We start from the raw sequence: 7,584 nt of genomic DNA, 5'->3' as shown, positions 1-7,584 counted from the left end.
ATTATAGATGTATTCTGTGTCTAGGCGGATAAAAAATAAAGTTCTATGTTTAAAAAAAAAAACAGAATCTCGAACGAGTGTTTTTGACTTATGGTTATTTTGGTAAAAATACTGAAAAAGAGTGGAAATAAGTCAGCCTCAAATACTATTTGGTATACTTTTTTACCTAAAAATTTTGTAAACTTCATGTGTTAAAATAAAGTAGTAATTAAAAAAAATATATATTTTCTTTTAGTTTTTGGCCATACGAACGTATAAACATTTATAAATCAGTACACTAATATTTCATGTATAAAAATTAGATCGAGTGCTTTTTTGTTAGATACGATATAAGATTGTGAGTTTTCTATCATCATCATCATTACCTTTCCGCACCTAAGGTGCATAAGGCACTGCATTGGTACACCAATCGCAGCGTATAAATATTTGTTACATGAAGGTAAGGTCGTACGTTTCAGGTACCAGTCTAGGGACTATGAAATATTCTAGTGTAAAAACACCCTTTTAAATAATATTTCATATCAACCATGTCAGGAATCCTACCCGAGACCTCTTGTATGGTAAGAAAATGCGCTTAATGTTTTTTTAGGGTAGGATTTTCCAAAGTTTTTCAGCAACGGAAGACTTCGCAGATCCGAAAACTTTAACGGAACACTTGGCTTCTTTTTTAGCTTTGGTAATGCATAATAGTAAGAATAAAATTATATACAAATGAAAACATGTATTATGTATAACGATTCACGTAAAAAATTGAGTGAATAAAGCTCTCGATGAGTCAGATAATTTTGAGTTCTTAAATCGCAAATATTTTTGATATCAGGCACTTGGTGAATAGAATTCTTGCATGTATCTGTTATGGAATCGAGCCTATTTCTGCGCTGGCGTTATAACGCAACAAAGTCAAAGTTTATTAATACAATACAATTATTATTATAATTAGAAAATTCCTGTTCGTATACAGGTGCATAAGTTGATAAAAACGGAAAGAAAACAAAGATAACTTGTTTTGACACATTGGTATAGTATCTAACAAACTCGCATTGATATAATTTAATCTTTGTATTTAAAAAAAATCAGAGTCACTGATTCTCTCTCCGATGGCGCTACAGCCCTTAGCCGCCGTCTTCCAATTTGTCACCTGAAGAAACTGCGCCGCATACTTTCCCACTTCATTCACTCATCTCAGTCTGGGTCTTCCCACTCACTTCTTTCCTCCCGGGAGTCCGCTTATTAATCTTTTAGCGACACGTGAGTCAGGCATTTGCTGTACATGTCCGGCTCATCTTAATCTAAGCAATATTACTCTTTTGCACCACAACAGGCCAGGAGGCCTAATTACAGTAGTGAATTACATCACAGAGCACCCAGGCTTGAGAAAAATCCCATTTTATTTTTTGTGTTCTCACCGGGAATCGAACCCGGAACCTTCCATGCGTGAGTCAAGCGTCTTGACCACTACACCACGAAGGTCGCCAACTTCATATGTGCCAAGATGCTCGGGGCCTGGTATATATTGTACAGTCCTCGTTATACTGAATGAGCCACTGATTATTCTCTCTCACTGGTCCGCAGATACTTCTGAGTACTTTTCGTTCATAAGTGTCCAGCATTTTAGCCATCTTTACTGTCAGTGTAAGCGCCTCACACCCATATGCCAATACAGTACAAATCATTATTTTTTATGTTATTAAATCAATTATATTTGCATAATCACTTGCACTTAAGCCTACTTTATAGGAAAATGGATTCCGAACCCGGTTTTTAAAAAATATTGAGAAAAGTTGTTTTCGGATGAAATCACTCCATTTTTTTGCGGAACGCTTTTTTTGTAAAACACCGGTGTTCCACAGAACGCAGGTTATGAAACCCTTCATTAGAGTATAAACAATATAATATCAAATATTTTTAATAAATATTAATAGAAATACATTAAATTTTTTTAACATCAATAAAATTTAAACAAATTGAAGTTGTTATAATTAATGTAAAAAGTTGACCAATGATATTAATGTAGCGGATAAATGGGAAGTTTGTAATTACTCTGTGTTGGTAATAAGCATCTGTTGCCCAAACTGTAATTTTGTAACTGACGTAATTTCGTTTCCAGAATTGCGGCCTTTGGAACACGCCGTTTGTTAGCTCAAAGGCTCACTGTTACAAATATCCCATTTTCGAGGCGCACTTTCTCTTCAAAATCTACGAACTCATCGTCATAAAACCAATTCATAATATCGGTCCTTGTTTCACACAAGTCTTTTGTGATTGGTTTAGTATACAAATAAGAAAAGAAAGTTAGGAAAGACCGCGTAATTCGCATATCCAGAAAAGCTGCAACCGGCATTTTGATGACTGATTGTTTATGAAAGTATTTAATATAAAAAAGGAAAAAAAAAGATTTATTAAATAGTAACTCATTTCATGTTATCCACATGTGACAAATGGTGCATAGGGCACTTCACTACAATGAACGCAGACTAGATGAGGAATAAAACTATGCACATCTCGTGCTATCGCCGTAATTGTGGTCTGCCACGGGGAATCCATTTTGGGCCTGCATTATTCCTAGTTTTATTGTCTTTGTAAATAACATTGTTAAATGTTTTGATGAAATGTTGTCAAAATGTTATATTTTTGTAAAAATAAATCTTCAAATTTATTCCCGTGTACAATAAATAACATCTAACTGGAGAAAGTTATAGAGATTTGAGATCTTGGTGTGATAATTGACGAGGGACTGACTTTAAAAGTAAGCGCAACATTTTTCCATCTGATCTTTTATGGGGGTAAACAAGCAAGTATTAACAGTTTAAAAAAAAACAGATTTTATTTTTATCGAAAATATACTTAACCAAATTATTATTTAAAATTTTATCCCGTGCATTTAGGATTCAGCACTACAATGGGTGCAGAAAAGGAATAACAAAAAAAACATTGTTGTTTTAATTGCTCAGAGACATCTCTCATTTATCGCACCGAGAGTGTTCAATATTTTGAAAGAGCGTATTAAGCTCTAAAGGACAAAAACCATTTTCAAAAAAGCATCTAAAGACTGGATTTTCCTTAGTGGGAGGGATTTGAGTAGGAAACTCTTTGATGATTTTCCGAATATTTGAGTTTACTAATTACCATATTGTTTTTTTTTTACCCCGCTAAGGCTCTATTTTGAGGCTTGTTAGTAGGTGAAATAGAGGGGATATGGAAGGAGGTAATGAAAAATACATCACAACACCCAGACCAATTGAGAAAAAAATCTTTCCTGGATTTTTTTCTTGCAACTGGCGGGAATCGAATCTGCGACGCCAGTTTTACAGTTGGCTGTCTAACCAACTGCGCCACGGCGCCTGTGATGTGCCATATATATTTTTTTTTTAAAATTTTTTTTCCCCCTATATTTGTGGTGATATACTTACGTGTCTGTGTCGACTAATTGCTCGTCCCATCTCAACACAGGATTTTTAGTCCCATGGAGTTGGGACTTATGTTTTCAATAATGTACAATAAACTTATGCATGTAAATAAATAAAATGAATTATTCATTTTGGCTAAATACGAGCGTTTTGAACGAAGCCATTAATTGTTTCGAACGTTTGATAATTTTTTCATAAATTTTCTAGAAACTTCGCCGTACAATTGAATGCTCTAATTTTTACCACGTGAAAGATAACATTTTGGTATCCGATTTCCCGTAATACTAAACTTCTTTATTCCATTTACTGGAAAAAGATTTACAGAAAGTGTAATGATAGCAGACATTCTCTAGACACGCGTAAATGATTTATGACAAATCCTGAGAGGGTAAGAAATGTTGTGAGAATGAATTATTCTGAAGAAGACAGGATTACGAAGGTCGGGCGGTACTGGAAGTAACGTAATGATGTTTCATCATCATCGTCTCCCTTTTCACACCATGTGGTGCGTAGGGCACTGCATTAGTAAACCAAAGGCACCGTAGTTTGATCATCTGTTACATGAAGGTCCGGTGATCAGTCTAACGATTTAGGTGCCAATCTAGGAAAAATTCGCAGATTCGCTGTAAGTGCAAAACGTTTTATTGTTTTTATAATCTAGGTACTCGTATTTTAAAAATTATCGTTAAACATTTTCAATCCTTTCTATGTTTGTTATGTATTGTGGGCTCCACTCAACGGATGCAAACTCCAAGTTACTGCGTACAAAAGTGTTGTATAAAGTTTTCAATGTGCTTGGTTTTTTAAAGGGTTTGGAAATTCTTAAAATGAAGCTCTGCATTTGGTAAGCTTTTTCAACAATAGAATTTATGTGAGACCCAAACAGCAATCTACTATCAATAATAACTCTTAGGTCTCTAATCTCGCTACACCGTGATATGGAATTATCTTCGATCGTATAATTGTGCGTAAATTTGTTTTTATTTTTAATAAATGTCATTGAATAACATTTTGAGGTATTAATGTACAATTGATTTTTATTACAGTAATCAATTAGACGATTAAGATCTTTTTATATATTTACATAGTGCGATTTTATGTTTATTTGTTGACATACTGTGTGGAAAAACTCCCTCGAGTCACCGTGTGGTAAGCTGATGTTACTTTAGGTTAGCCGTAGGTAACCTGAAGTTAAGAAATTACCTGGTAATCTTTCCCTTTTCATCTTATTAAAATTATATTTGTGTCCGCTATATAATCTAATAAGATAACATTTCTTTCTCTATAATGAATGTTGGATATATTTGTGTCAGGCTACTCGATATTTTGTTATTTTCGGAGATTTTGATAGACAAAGTATTTAATTTAAAATTATCTAATGTACCTAAATAAAGGAAAACATTTTTTTATGCATTTAAATTACATAATATATTAAAACATCATGGTAAAGTCCATCACGGGAAAGGGAGGGTTTTTTATTTCCAAATGTATATGTTTTTAGATTTGTTTTTTTGTATTATTCATGCGTTGATTTTCTGTATCCTTGTTTTTTGTTACACGTATAAAAAAAATTATCACTCATGTCTATTTTTATTTGTTACAGTTACATTTGTAATATTTGTTTTTCCTAACTGCAAATATTTTTTTTTGTTTATAATGCATGTATAGATTTAGTTTAACATTTATGTATACTCATGTATATTCTCTATAAACGTATTTTACCACATTACCGTTATCGCTATTTTTTCGCACTTATAACAGTATTTAAAAGTGTAAATAGCCCTATGGGCATTAAAATAAATAAATGAGTTACATTTCTTTTTATGTGACAATTGAGCACCATATGCACAATTATTTGTGGATGAAGATTATAAGAAAATTAAGCCCTTCATCGTTTATTTAAATTAACAAAAAATATTACTCCGATGTTAATTATGCCTTAATATTTGTAAAAAAATACTGGAATTTATCAGTAAAGACTAGTTCAATATACGTTTTTTAAAGATGTCATCAATTAAGGGTACATCTAGTTCTTAAAAAAATAAATTTAAAAGGTAAATTCTAGGTTGATATGAAATATTTATTTAAAATGATATTTTCACACTAAAATATTTAATTGTCCCTGGAATGGCACCTCAAGCGTAAGACTGATCATCTTTCCTTCATGTAACAAAATAATTAAGATACACTGCGATTGGTGTACCAATACAGTGCCCTATGCAGCATTCGATGCGGAAAGGGAATGATGATATTTTAATAAAAGGTAGATATAAAAATTTTAATGAAATACCACATTTAAAAGGGGCAAGCTCACGTGATTGGTGTGTGATTATATATTTGTCTCAAAACATAATTTATAATCTTTTTTGTTTAAAAAATAACATTTACACAAAATAAATGTTTTCCGTAAACATACATAGTAATCTTTTGATTGTTAATTGTGTTGAAAAACAATTCAATTTTACCATCCGTAAATTTTATGAGAATCTCCTTAATTTCATTTAGCATTAAAATAATTACAGGATATCCCGTAAGCTTAGTGAACTTAGTATTTTAGTGAAAATATTATTTCTTAGAACCTTTAAAATCTTAACAATGGAAATACGATATTGCGAATAAGATATTTTACGGTGCTTCGGAAGTACTAAAAGTTTATCTATTATAATAATATTAAATTCACGATTAAATAGCCCAAATTCCTCAAATCCAATAGACCGCATTATGATAATTGGTTTTATGGTTATTTTAAGAAATTTAAGGTGAAATAATCGTTCTTCAATTTCTTTGCTAATTTAACGAATATCTAAAGTAGCCCCAAGTATTGCGTACAAACTTATCCCATTAACTTAAATTGGAATATTTCACATTATTTTTGGAGTTATGCGAGAAAATAAAAGCCGGAAAATTAATTTAATAAAACCTACCAGAACCAGTTTCACTTCCAGGCATTCCGGATGTAAAAATATATATATTGCAATGTTATGAAATCAGTATTTTCTATTTTCTTTTCAGATTATTATTTTCTAATTATTTTCTTTTTTCTTTGTAAAGGAAAAATAAGAAACCTGCTGACAAGGCGGTTTCGTGGTTTGGTGGGTTTCATTATTTTTTCATTTATATTTTTTGTATCACGTATATTTTATATCTCCTATAATTAATTTATTTACATATACGCCCGATGGGCATTTTAAAGGACATATTTAAACACAGAAAATTATTACAAAAAAAAGTAGAAAGACACAATGGTATACAGTAGATTTTGTGGGAGTGGAAGCGGGAGAGAGGTGTTTATAGTTTAATTTGATTCAAAAATCGTTTGAAAGAAGACAGCTTGTTATCAAAGAAATCAAGACTGGTATGTTTGTTGGCAGACCTACAATGGTTATATAAACAGCTTCCCAGGGAGTTGAATCCAGTTCTTGTCTACAAAAAATTGGACAAACTCAAAATATTGTTGATAAATTACCTGGTCCATGAAGAAGTATAGAAATTAAAAAAAATAATATTTTCAGGCGTTGCCTAGTATGTAGGTGAAATAATTCAATTATATGAATCTCACCCGCATAAATAAAGGTTTCAGCTCTTTAACTTCACAAACATCAACAGATGAAAGAATTGAAGGAATATAGGTGTTCAAATATAGGCAGAATGGTGAATGTTACACAGTGTGTAAAGTGGCCACTTAAACCAGCCATTGACAGGTCATAAGCCCTGTAGATGCCTGGACTTCTATATTACCTTCTCTTAAATGTTCTTCATCTCTGTTGTAATATGTTAATAAAAAAGATTCAATAAATTGTAAGCCTCAGTTACCATATTCAAACATAAGTAACGTTTAAGCTAGTTTACAGCCTATTGTATTAACCAATTTCTCATCACGTGCCAATCAATGTGTTATTTTCTCCCAAGATACAAGTTAGATTTATTACAAAGTGTTCATTGTGTGTCAGATAGAGAGATCAGCGAAGTTAGGGGAAGAATGGGCATGACTCATCACGGTATCCGAGGCTTAGCATTTCAGATGTTGCCATAGCAACGAGAAGGACGGTTGGTAAACAGTTAATGACGCCAAACTAGAACTGAAAATTCCCTCTGAATTTCTTCTGAGACTAACTTGAGTCATAGTGTTGAAATTCCCCAAATCAAATTGATAAAAAAATGGAATAAGGTACATTTT

Source organism: Micrasema longulum, unplaced genomic scaffold (genome assembly GCF_059751315.1).
Source record: "Micrasema longulum isolate JH-2025_06_02 unplaced genomic scaffold, ASM5975131v1 h1tg000522l, whole genome shotgun sequence".
Taxonomy (NCBI): domain Eukaryota; kingdom Metazoa; phylum Arthropoda; class Insecta; order Trichoptera; family Brachycentridae; genus Micrasema; species Micrasema longulum.
The sequence above is the reverse complement of the archived record's forward strand: the minus strand, read 5'-3'. Positions refer to the sequence as shown.